This window comes from Brienomyrus brachyistius, chromosome 16, assembly GCF_023856365.1.
Source record: "Brienomyrus brachyistius isolate T26 chromosome 16, BBRACH_0.4, whole genome shotgun sequence".
Lineage (NCBI taxonomy): Eukaryota > Metazoa > Chordata > Actinopteri > Osteoglossiformes > Mormyridae > Brienomyrus > Brienomyrus brachyistius.
Genome location: NC_064548.1, coordinates 29,013,743 through 29,027,259, shown reverse-complemented (window position 1 = coordinate 29,027,259; position 13,517 = coordinate 29,013,743). Strand labels below are relative to the sequence as shown.

At 46.3% G+C, this 13,517-nt stretch overlaps 1 pseudogene; it reads right to left on the bottom strand.

Annotated features, from left to right (window-relative positions):
* Positions 1-6,820: 6,820 nt before the first annotated feature.
* On the bottom strand, positions 6,821-6,969 carry LOC125710367 (U1 spliceosomal RNA; annotated as a pseudogene).
* Positions 6,970-13,517: the final 6,548 nt, after the last annotated feature.

The window sequence follows — 13,517 nt, the reverse complement described above, 5'->3', positions numbered from 1 at the left end:
TTTACCATCTCACTTCTCACAGGAAGAGCACTAGAGTGGGCTACCGCCCTGTGGACTCGCCAGAGTCCTCTAATTGAGACTCCCCAGGACTTCCATCAGGCTTTAATGGAGGTGTTCAACCACCCTGCCATGGGAAGGAGACCAGGAGACCGTCTCCTGGATTGCCGACAGGGAGGTCGGTCAGCCGCGGAGTTCTCACTGGAATTCCGCACCATAGCCGCCGGACTCCGTTGGCCAGATGACGCTCTGATGACCATTTTCCGCCAGGGATTGAATCAGGATCTCCAGGATGAGCTCGCCTCTTGAGGAGAGGCCCTATCCTTCGAGGAGTATGTTCGTCTCGCCGTGAGACTGGATAACACCGTCAGGGATAGAAGGAGAGGGAGAACCCAGGCGGAGAGTCACCGCGCCCCACCGGTAACTTCAGCGGACTCTCCAGAGTCCATGCAGTTAGGCAGAGCCCCCCTCACGGCATCAGAGCGCAGGCGGAGGACCCAGAGAGGATTATGCCTCTACTGTGGAGAGGCGGGGCATGTGCTGTCAACATGTCCCATCAGACCCAGCCGAGAGGAGAATAACCCTCCAGTGAGTACACCACCTCGAGCCATGACCAACCTCCCACAGTTTACTCTGCCAGTGAGCATTAGCTCATCTACAGGGAGCCAGGAGCTCCTTGCCCTTGTGGATAGCGGGGCAGCAGGTAACTTTATTGACCAGCAGCTGGCCCATCAGTTAGGCTTACCTTGCCAGAAGCTGGCACGCCCCCTCACGGTCCTCGGAGTCACCGGACAGAGAATCCAGGACGGAACCATCGGTAACTGTACTCACCCTTTCCGACTTCAAATAGGAGCTCTGCATGAGGAGCAGATAGAGATGTATCTCCTACCGCATGCCAAAGACCCGGTGATCCTCGGTCTGCCCTGGCTACAACGACACAATCCCCAGCTCGATTGGAGAAGGGGTGAGCTAACCTCCTGGTCGCCAGAATGCCTCTCGTCATGTATGTCCCTGCCCTGTCGTACCTCCAGCGTAGAGAGCCCGGAATCGGATGAGGGGAGCCATCTACCCCCGGAGTATCGTGATTTTCAGGACGTTTTTAGTAAAAAACGAGCCTTTTCTCTGCCTCCCCATCGAGAGTGGGACTGTGAGATTAACCTGCTCGAGGGTGCCACCACACCCAAGGGGAGGCTGTATCCCGTATCTGTCCAGGAGGAGACCTCGCTGGAGGATTACATTCGAGAGAGTCTCATGCAGGGGATCATTCGGCCCTCTACCTCACCGGTAACCACTGGATTCTTTTTCGTGAAGAAGAAGGATGGAGGACTGAGACCGTGCATTGACTATAGGGCACTTAACGCTATTTCGGTCAAAAGAAGGGAACCCCTTCCCTTAATTCCCTCTGCCTTGGAGCAGTTACGAGAGGCCCGGCTTTTCACTAAGTTGGACCTAAGGAGTGCATATAACCTCATTCGTATTAAGGAGGGGGATGAATGGAAGACCTCCTTTATCACCAGCAGGGGGCAGTATGAGTACCTAGTTATGCCGTACGGACTAGCTAATAGTCCGTCAATCTTCCAGTCGTTTATGAATCATGTTTTCCAGGATCTGCTGAATCAGTGTGTTGTAGTGTATATAGATGACATTCTCATTTACTCCCCAGACAGAGACACCCACGTCCGACAGGTACGACAGGTGCTCCAACGGTTACGGGAACATCATCTTTACGCCAAGTTAGCTAAATGCGAGTTTCACCGTACCCGTATCCAGTTCCTCGGGTATGTGCTGCAACAAGGAAGGATTCGCCATGGAGGAGGGCAAGGTAAGCGCCATCCAGGAGTGGCCACAGCCCCAAACGCTGAAAGAGCTACAACGGTTCTTGGGGTTCGCTAACTTCTATCGCAGGTTCATACGTAACTTCAGTCAGGTAGCAGCCCCTCTCACGTCCCTGACTAGAGGAACCCCGTCCCGCCTTTCCTGGACAGAGGAGGCTACCCGAGCCTTCAACCAGCTAAAGAGGGCATTCTGCACTGCTCCTGTCTTAGCTCAACCCTGTCCCAGCCAACCTTTCGAGGTGGAGGTGGACGCCTCCAATGTCGGCGTGGGAGCCGTCCTCATTCAACGTCATCCGCAAACCGGACGAAGACATCCCTGCGCCTACTTCTCACGTAAGCTATCTCCAGCCGAACACAACTACCCTGTAGGTGAACGAGAACTACTCGCTATTCGTCTGGCCTTAGAGGAGTGGCGGCACTGGTTGGAGGGCGCCCGGTACCCATTTGTAGTGTTCACTGATCATCGAAACTTGGAATATCTCCAGTCAGTCAAGCGGCTATCGGCGCGCCAGGTTCGCTGGGCTCAGTGGTTTGCGCGCTTTGACTTTCGCGTACAGTATCTACCGGGAAATAAAAATGTGAAGGCTGATGCACTGATGATGTCTCGTCAGTATGAGTCCCCAGCCAGCACGGAGGAGGCAGCTCCAATCCTGGATCCCAAGTGCTTCGTGTCATCCATCACTTGGACCTTGGAGGAAACCATACGACAGGCAAACGAACAAAGACCTCCACCCCCGGGGTGTCCACCCGGTGCCCGGTATGTACCTCGTCACCATCGGAAAGCGTTGTTGAATTGGATTCATTCCCACCACAGCAGCGGACATCCTGGGGTGGAGTCTACCCAGCTACTGGTTTCTAGGAGGTATTGGTGGCCGGGCTGGAGGAAAGATATGAAGAGAATAAAGGACTATGTCGACGCCTGTGCCGAATGTGCACAGGTAAAGGCTTCCCATCAAGCTCCAGCCGGTCTACTCCAACCATTGCCAGTACCATCTCAACCTTGGACACACATTGCCATGGACTTCATTACAGATCTTCCTCGATCGGAGGGTAAGACCACCATTCTAACCATTGTGGATAGATTTTCAAAGATGTGCAGACTTATTGCCTTGCCCAAACTGCCCTCAGCGAGTGAACTCGCTGACAGACTCATAAATTCATTATTCCAGTACTACGGCATTCCTATGGACATTGTTTCAGATCAAGGACCACAATTCAATTCCAGAGTGTTTCATGAAATGTGCCGTAAGCTACGAATCAATCTTAGTCTCTCCTCAGCTTATCACCCACAATCAAACGGACTCGCAGAACGCACTAACCAGGAGGTTACAAAGGCTCTCCGAGTCCTATGTTGTGGAGGACCCAATGAATGGGCAGCCCACTTAGTGTGGGCTGAATACGCAATCAACTCCCGGGTGAGTTCTACAACTAACCTGTCACCCTTTCAGTGCGTTCTTGGTTACCAGCCACTACTTTTCCCCTGGAACTCACCTGAGGGACCTGTACCACAAGTGGAGGAATGGTTCCAGAGAAGCAGGGAGGTCTGGCGAGGGGTTCAACGGGCTCTACAACATAAGGCTTCGCAGTTAAAGACCCAAGCGGATCGTCGACGTCGGGCAGGACCAGCCTACCGGGTGGGACAGCTGGTCTGGTTGTCTACCCGGAATCTCCGCATTCCAGGCTGTAGAAAATTGACCGCTAAGTATATCGGCCCGTTTCGTATCCTCCGTAAAGTGGGGCCGGTCGCTGTCCGCCTACAACTACCTCGGGTCTACAGGATCTGTCCCACGTTTCACGTCTCCCTCTTGAAGCCTGTGAAACACAGTGTATTGCAACCTGCACCGGTTCCTTCTGCGGAGCCCCCTGTCATCCCCCAGGAGGATCCTTCTGCTAACCAGGTCCGGGCCATCCTGGACTCTCGTCGCCGCCAGGGTAAACTTCAGTACCTGGTGGACTGGACTGACTGCTCCACGGAGGAGCGCTGCTGGATCCCTGGCAACTCACCGATGGATCCCGCCATACAGGCAGCTTTCCATGCACGTTATCCCTCGAAGCCTGCTCCCCGGCCTTGTGGCAGGCCCTGCAAGCGACATCGGCCTCCGGGAGGCGGCCGTCAGGGGGGGGGGTACTGTCACGCCCTCTCAGGCGGAACCCGCCGCCCACTCGTCAACAGCTCCGCCCGAGTAGGCAGGGTTCCCCAGGTGTTCCGTATAATCTCTAATGAGAACTCCCAGATAAGCAAGGAGCACAATCAGCTCCTTGCGAAGTATTGTGCCATTACTATGAGCCTTACCAAGCAACTACTTGTCTCTCGTGGTCCCGCTGTTCCTTCCCTGTTCCGTATTCCTATTGTGCTTGCCTTACCTTGTCTTCTTCCTTTCCCCAGACTCACTCCCGTACCTGACCCTGCTTACCTGCTGATCCCGGCTTCTCCAGTTCCCCTTCCCCTGTGTGGTCGTGTCCTGTGTGCCCGTGTAGGACTGACCTTCCGGCTTTCGACCTCCGCTCACGGCTTACGACCATCCTTCTGGCTTTCGACCCCAGCTAACGGCTCACGACCATCCTTTACGGATTTCCCTTTTATTGTATCGCTTTCTGCGATCATAATAAACTTTCTGGCTGCGCGCATTTCTGGATCCTCACCTGATTACTCTGCCTCAGGTCACAATATATATATATATATATATATATATATATTGTCATGATCAGTCGCGGGGAGAGCGGCGATCGTGCGGGCAGGCGTGCAAAAGACTAGGCAGGCCGGCAGAACACGGGGCAAACTGGGGGTTTATTGAGGGGCTAGGGCAGGACAGGACACTGATGCACAGCAACATCAATGCTGGACAGGGCAAACAGGTAAGACCAGGACTTAAATAAGACGGGACTAATCAAAGTAAGTGGACAAAGCTGGAGACGATCAGGGAAGCACACGTGGGTAATCAGGGGGCGTGGCACACACGAGGAGCGGACGAGCCGGGCATGACATATATATATAGATATATAGATATATATAGATATATATGCTTATTTGCAAGTGTGTTGTATTTAAATATAGAATCATTACCGATTTCCGTATTATGTGTTGTCTTTTGGCCTGCGCTTCAGTGCTTTTGTATATTGTCTATATATATATATGGTATATACAATATATTTGTATAATGTATGTATATAATGTATGTATGTATTTTGTAATGTATGTATTTTGTAAATATATTTACAAAAGTCTTCAGCAGTCACAGAAAATGTTTAAATTCTCTTCCTGTTGGTGTAAAACTATGATAAATCTCCTAAGATCATCCCAGTATTTGCTACAACAATACACCCATGTTGTTTTTGACTGGACAACTACCCCACTGTGTTATCTTTTGTAGTTAGTTAGCTAATTACACACACACACACACACACACACACACACACACACAAACAGGAATAATCTTCCTTGGGTGGTATCCATGTTGCACCAGTTAATATCAGTGCCTGTTAATAATTGAAACAATACTACTCTCCAGAAGAGTACTGTGTTTATCTGCCAAATGGAAACATTCTGGCATGTTTCTGGATGGCCTCTCTTCTGTAAGTCTGCAGTACACTTTTTAGGGAAGGTGAAAATTATACAATGATACAGTGGCAACATCACAAATTAAGTCACATACAGTACAGTAAATAAGTAAGGTCCATTGCCATCTTTCTTATTACTGTATGGATTAAAAAATGATCCATATCTATTTGGTAAACAGGTGAGTAAACATGCTTGAAACTGTAGTGAATTATAGCTAAAGGGGGTTCTTTCAGAATCTAGTAAATATTTTTATGTTTAGTTTTATAGTCCAAGAGTGGAGAAGACATAAAACATAACATAAAGTGTATATAACAGCTAAGATAATCAAGTAGATCAAGTAGTAAACAATATTGCCCCACACAGTAAAATAAGATACCATGTGTGTGCATCTGCATACATATGTAATACAATACTAAAATTTATTACTTATATACTTTACATTATGTGTGCATAGACTCTTCAGTGTATCTGAACAGTGGAACAGATTTAGTATTCACAACATTGAAATTACATTTTATTACCAATTTAAATCATTTGTAATGTAATGTATAGTGTAAAAGGCTGTCTGTCTGAAATTGTGAAAAGCACTGGAGCTGTGATGACCCTCCCAGATGTGCTCCCGCGTGTATCATGCTGAACCTCTCAGGAACACAGGCAGCCATAAATCATGGCTGGCTGGCAGATAGGACCACTGGCCAGCCCTCCAACCACAGGCGTATCACATGCTGCTTTTAAGGGCTCACTGATCATTTTCCTAATGAGTGTTTATTCCTCCCCCCCAGCAGGCCCCTTTGGGAAGCTGGGGGCTCATTTTATTAAAGCAGTGCTGCAGAGAGATGCAGGTGACAGCTGAGTGGCAGTACTCTCACACCTGTTATTATTATTTTTCCCAGCTACAGACCAAATTGGTGGCTTGGAAATGTATGAGGATCCCGTCTAATGACTCCCACCTGCCTCTGTATTGAATGTGGTGTGGGAAAAGGATGGATGGATGGATGGATGGATGTGTAAATTGATTTATTCATTTTGTAGCAGCTACCATGAACTGTTCCATTGTATTTTTGGTATGGTAAATTTTAGGTTAAATTGGATGGAATATTTTCTTATTATTGTCAAATATTCACTTAATAATCATATTAAAGGGTCCTTTGGTTTGCTCCTTGCTTATTTTAGAATTGGGATTAGTGATCAGTGGTCATTGTTACACCACAGCACACAGTGCACAACAACAAAATGTGTCCTCTGCATTTAACCCATTTGTGACTTTCGTGACATAGCAGGGGGCAGCTAATTCAGCGCCCGGGGAGCAGTGCTTGGGGGCGGCACCTTGCTCAGGGTACCTCAGTGGTGCTTTGCTGGTCGGGGATTCGAACCTGCAATCTTTCAATTACAAGAGTGTTTCCCTAAACATTAAGACACCATTGCCCACAGAGCGCGAATGCAGTCGCCCACTACCAGAAATTATGCAGTCCAGCTTGAGGAATTCGCAGGGGTCAGTAGAGCCGCAGTGCAATGGCTAGGCCTTACCTTGGGTGAAGCACCTTCCTGATCATGGTATCTGCCCTGCCAGGTAAGTATTATCGTAACTAAACTCAGTGGAAACTATTGAAAGACAATGTACAGGCATGGAGAGGTCTTGGTTTCATTCAACTCAAGGGTGGGAGTGAAAATCCTGTTTGAAGCACTCGGTGACATTTCACAGAATTATCCGGCATGTGCTAGCTAACATTTCTTCACTGATCCTCTGGGCTTTCCAAACAGGCATTATTCAAGGTTGAAACATTTGGGCTTCGCTCAACTCCAGGAATGGTTTCTGTTAGTTTTACTTTTCCTGGCATTCCATTGCCAATGGATCCAAAGGGACTGATATAAAAAACTATAAAACAAAGCCCCTTTAATAAAATCTATTTTTTAAAAGTGTCATTATTTTACTTACAACTGATGTGAACCAAGTTTTTATTTTAATTGTCTTGGCACAGCAATGATAAAAAACGTACTAGACATTTATGTGAATACTAACTGTAATGGAATGCATATTTTATATAGGCTTTAGATAGACCCATTGACCCAGAACAGGATAATCAGTTCAAAGATGGGTGCATTTTCGATATCATATGCATTAATCTTTCTGTGATTATGCCAACATTTTCATTTTGAATTTATCATAATACTACATACAAAATGTTATTTATAATAACAAAGAAAAAGAATGTATGAAGACAAGCAGTTTATCTCCTTGCACTGGCTATTGGTTGTGGTTTGATTTTAACACTCCCACCATCATTACTTTCATTGTCCTTTGGGTGTAAATACTCCCTTGGAGAACATTCTGTTGCAACTTTTGCCTATAAAAAGACTTAACACTCTTATGAGAAATTTAATTGTGATCCAAAGTTTGAGTAATAAGAAATTACTATGATAAACATGCATGAAAAAATACTATTAGTAAATTGTTTGCTGCATTACATATTAAAAGTCTCCTTTCTGGTGTTTAACAAAACCCTGAATCATTCTTATCAGTTATGAATTATAATGGAAGTATAAGTGAAAAGTCAACTGGTTACTTTCCTCATCCATGTCATCTCTGAAGATTTGGTGCCAAAGCACACCTCTAACAGATTCAGATCTTCAGAAAACTTTATTCATGATGGATTTTTCCTCATTCTTTAGTTAGAGCTCTCAGAAGTGTACTTCAAAAAATCAGGCACATCAAGAAACTCCCAGTAATTGATCTCCCAGAAGACCCTTTCCTTATCTATTGGGACTCAGTACAAGCTGGGTCTTTTACCTTGTGGATGATGAAGTGAGTGATCAGAGTTCCACATTACAGTTTATAAAGGAATGACTGAAGTTTCTCCATACAGGTGTTATTTTGTTCAGATACAGAACCGGTAACCAGCCCCATTTCTGTTCACCCTGGTATCCTTGCCAGTTTTGACAAAATGATGCACTGAATGTCAGGCTATACTTAATCTCCTTCTGAAACATTTTTATTTACTTATAGTCATAAGGGATTCTAAGGTGCTGGAAACGTGCTGTCTTAGAGACGAACAGTTTATATTTAAGATTTTAGCCATTGTTTTGGAAAATAACTGCCAATTCATAATCAAATCAAAATTATTCATTCTTGATGATGATCCTTTTGGAATTTGTTGAGACAACGCTTGACTTGACTGAAAATCACAGGATTACCATCTATTGGCATTGATTTAAATGACCATTGATGTTAAGTGATAAAACATTTTGAGGAGATCTTTCACAAATCATTCAACATTGTACATTTCATAAGACTTATCAGTCAGTCTGTATCTTGTTCATAGCTCAGCAGAGGTCAGAAAATGAAGGTAATAGGAACAATGCTGTTATGGAGTTCTGCCAGAAATGCCCCTGGTCTCCAGCCAGTTCTGAAGGTCCCAGCCAGTGCCCCATGTCTCATCCTCCATCATATGAAAGTGTTTAAGCTCCTCAGCCCAAATCCAGGTGTTTCTAATAGAACCCCCCTTCTGAGTGTCAAAGCTGAAAGCAGGACGATGTTCCTCAGTGAAGGCTCCTAATTAGAGCTGCCATTTCTACACCAACAAGAGTCTGATTCCGACTTGCTGCACAGATGGCTGGAAATCAATCACTCAAAAACAAATTGCTCCTGTTACGGTCTACATTGGGTTTTTTTTTCTTTTCTTGGCATGTCCTTTACTGTGTTCCATTTGTTAAATTATATCGATTTAAGCCTTTGCTCAATAATATTTAATCTAGTTATAGCTGAAACATTAAAAGGCAATCATTTCCCCTTCCTCTGCATCTTTACACAAATTGGTTCCCTAAATACTGAGGTGTGTCTAGGTTGTACATCAAATAGTGATGTAGTCAAGAGCACCTAAAACAAGTCATTACCAAGATCAGAGAGTCTTGAGACCGAGACAAGACCAAGACCAAGACAGGATCGAGACAAGACCAAGGCAGGGTGAGGCCGAGACAGCACAAAGGCATGGTGAGACCAAGACAAGACCAAGACCGAGGCAAGACCAAGACCAACGCAGGGCAAGACCGAGGCAAACAACAAACCAACACTGTAGCATGTCATGACATCCCACATAATGAAGACCCTGGAACAGCTGCTACTCCATCTCCTTAGACCTCAGGTCTGCCACACACTTGACCCATTGCAGTTTGCGTACCAGGAGAAGGTGGGTGTAGAGAATGCCATTGTACACCCTACCTTACGGAGAGACCAGAATTTGTCAGGCTGACAGACTGGTGCTCAGAGACTGTGGTCAGCAGCATGGGTGCACTACAGGGGACTGTGTTTTCCCCAGTCTTTTTCACCCTGTACACATCTGACTTCACATTCAACTCAGAGTCATGCCACATGTAGAAATTTTCAGCTAACATGTGGGCTGTATTACGAATGGACAGGAGGGGGAGTACAGGAGCCTAGTGGAGGACTTCATGAGATAGTTCAGGTCAAGCCAGGTGCAGCTGAACACCACCAAGACAAAAGAGATGACAGTGGACTTCTGGAGATCCATCCCTCCTCTGTCATTAGTCTGTATTGAGGGGGTGGATGTGGAAGTAGTCAGGACCTACAAGTACCTGGGGCTACCATCTGGACGTCAGACTGGACTGGTCAGCAAACACTGAGAGACTATACAAAAAGGGCTAGGTCTGGCTCTATTTTCTGAGGAGGCTGTGGTCCTTCAAAATCTGCAGGAAACTTGTGCATATGTTTTACTAGTCAGTCATCACCAGTATCCTCTTCGATGCTGTACTCTACTAAGGACACAGTATCAGGAAGAGTGCCACCAAGCGACTGGACAGGCTGATGAGGAGAGCTGGCTCTGTGGTTGGCACAGAGCTGGACTCCGTCACATCAGTAGCATAGTGAAGGACCATAAACAAACTTCTGACCATAATGGAAAATGACAGTCATCCCCTGCACAGCATAATCTCCAGGCAGAGGAGTCTGTTCAGTGGCAGACTGTGGTCACTGTCCTGCTTGACAGACAGGCAATACAGCTCTGACAAGATGGTGACACACATGGGCACAGTGGCTTGGTGCTCTTCATTCTAGTGGAAGTGTGTGATAGTACTGCTACTTGTCCTACCCACGTGTTTGCCAAGCTGACAACATCTATAGCCAACACAACCTTCTCAAGATCAAAGTTTGCAGCGAAGGGAATGTTTCACCAAGCCCATGACATTTCAGCAGACATAGCGAGGAGTCCCAGCTCTCCGTGGAGTATCATCCCTGTGGGCAGGTGACAGAGGCGGTGCAGGGAGAGGAAGAAAATGTGAGGCTGCAGGGCAGGCGCACTAGTGAGGCTATGGAGGCAACCTGTAAACCACTGCTTCCCAGTGTTTTCCTCACAAATTCCAGATCCCTCCTCAAACAAAATTGATGAACTGAGGCTACAGGTGGCAACAAATAACATTGTAAAGAGCACTTGTGTTCTGTTGATCACGGAATCCATGGCTACAATAATGCTAACTTGGCTATCGGACTTTTAAACTGAGGTATTAGCAGTCAGCTGACCAAGCACCCGGATGCCGTGCACATCATTGCAGGGGACTTTAATCATGTGGATTTAAAATCTGTGCTTCCTAAATTCCATCAGCAAATTAAGTGTGCCACCAGAGGACCTAACACATTGGATAAAGTCTACATGAACATCAAACAGGGATACAGGGCCAAACCACTACCAGACTGGGGCCACTCTGACCACACATCATTGTTTTTAATCCTGGCATATATCCCACTCAGGAAAACTGTCCTAAACAGCACAAAGATAGTTAACCCTCTGGAGTCGACTGCATCGTTAGTGATGGCACGTATGTTTCTTGTGTATTTCAGTTCATAACTTGCTGAAACATTATTGTAGAAACAAGAAAAAAATGCTGACTAAATCTGTAATCTGCCTTCTTTTCAAAATGTCAGTTGTCAGAAGTATTAAAGTTTTTAAAATTAGGTTAAATTGCAAAAAAAAAAAACATTTAACCTTTCTTTGTTTTACCTGCATCGGGGGTGTGTAGTGAATGCCAAAACAAATATATAAGAAATAATTTGCCATGAATTAAGATTATGATATTGAATGAAATGTGTGACCATGCCCCAGTCAATTAAAGTGTGTTCCCTACCCCTAGACCCAGAGGGTTAAAACTTGGCCAGATGGAGCCTCACAGTAGTTGCAGGACTGCTTTAGTAGGACCAACTGTGACATTTTTGAACACCCAGACTTTGAGGTGTTTAGTGACAGCATACTGTGTTAGAGTAAGAACTAGATAGACACTGTCACAGTGGATAAACACATCCAGGTCTTCCCCAATCAGAAATCCTGGATGACCAGAGAGGTCCAGAGGCTGCTGAAGGAGAGGAACACTGCCTTCAGGTCTGGTGATGAAGCCCTCTACAGCACACCCTGAACCAACCTGAAGTCAAAATACAAGAGGAAGATTGGGGAACATCTGAACAGCAACGATCTTCTGGGGGTTGATGCTGCTTAATGGGAACGTGATCACCAACATCAATATCATGCTTCCCAGCAGGGGTATGCGGAGGGGTATAGGCGAACAGGGATCAAAAGCGATCTACTAAAGACGAAATGTCAGCTTGGGCGGACCAAGGTAAGTGGCCGAGCTGGGACCTAAGATTTTGCAGAGCCTCTAAATTAGGAAGGCGAGTACAGGGAAGACAATTTCTACCGAGGTATAAGTCATCACTCTTTGGGGAATACTTGCTGAGAGACACGACACCTACAGGAGTGGGGACCGGAGCAGAAATGGGCAAGGGGACAGAGACCGAGCGATCAAGGTAAGGTTTCAACATGTTTATATGACACACACAAGTTTTCCTCCTATGGTTAGGAGTCTCTAGCCTGTAATTGGTAGGGCTAAGCTTTACCTGTATCACATATGGACCTGAGAAACGGGTGCGCAGGGAGGAACCGGGCAGCGGCAGAAGGACTAGGACAAGGTCACCAGGCTGGAAACACTGGGACCTTGCGGACTTATGAAATTGCCCTTTCATTTTCTCCTGCGCGGCTCCCAGAGACTTCTGAGCCAATTCCCTAACCGCTGACATCCGATCACTAAGGGAGCTAACAAACTTGGACACATTCTGTGAAGGGGATGACACACCTGGAGACAACCATTGCTCCTGTAATCCCTTCAGGGGACCTCGAACAGTATGATGAAACACCATTTCAGCAGGACTAAACTCGGTCGATCCTTGGACAGCATCACGTATCACAAAGAGGAGAAGGGGAACACCCTCATCCCACTCTCTACCTGCGTCCAAACAGAAGGTACGAAGCATATTTTTAAATGTTTGGTGAAATTGTTCTAATGTCCCTTGGGTCTCAGGGTGGTAGGTGCTGGAAACTGTATGACTCACCCCCAATTTGTGAATGACTTGAGCAAATAGTTTTGACGTGAAATTGGTACCTTGATCTGACTGCACATGTTTAGGAAGCCCAAAAGTAGTAAAAAGCTTGATCAAATGCTTAACTATGACAGGGGTCCGGAGACTGCAAACAGGGATGGCTTCCAGGAATTGAGTGGCGGTACACATGAGGGTGAACAAGAACATGTTCCCCAGGTGAGTTTTTGGCAATGGGCAAACACAGTCAACAAGCACATGCTCAAAGGGTTCACCGATTGCATGTATTGGACATAATGGAGCTGGTACAATAGTCTGATTAGGCTTACCCACTATTTGGCAAATATGACAAGATTTACAGTACTTTTTTACATCAGCATTAACGCCAGGCCAAAAAAAATGTGCCAAGAAATGGGTTAATGTTCTCCTAATCCCGAGATGACCCGAACACGGGTGATCGTGAGCAAGGGACAACACATAATCCCGATATAACCCGAGGACAACCGTCTGTAATACAATAACCCACTTGAAAGGCGAGTTCAGTGGGGTCTATTTCCTCATCAACACTTGGTCATGATAAAAATACGTGATGGGGTGGTCCTTTAACTCAGCCTTTTTCACAGCGGAGGTACAAGAAGCCTCCAAAGAGGAATCACCTGCCTGTGCCATGATCAGAGCTTCCGTAGTGGAGGGGACCTCAGAGGAAACAGTTTCACAGGGATTGGGGATTCAGGATCACTTTTCGAAGGAGCTG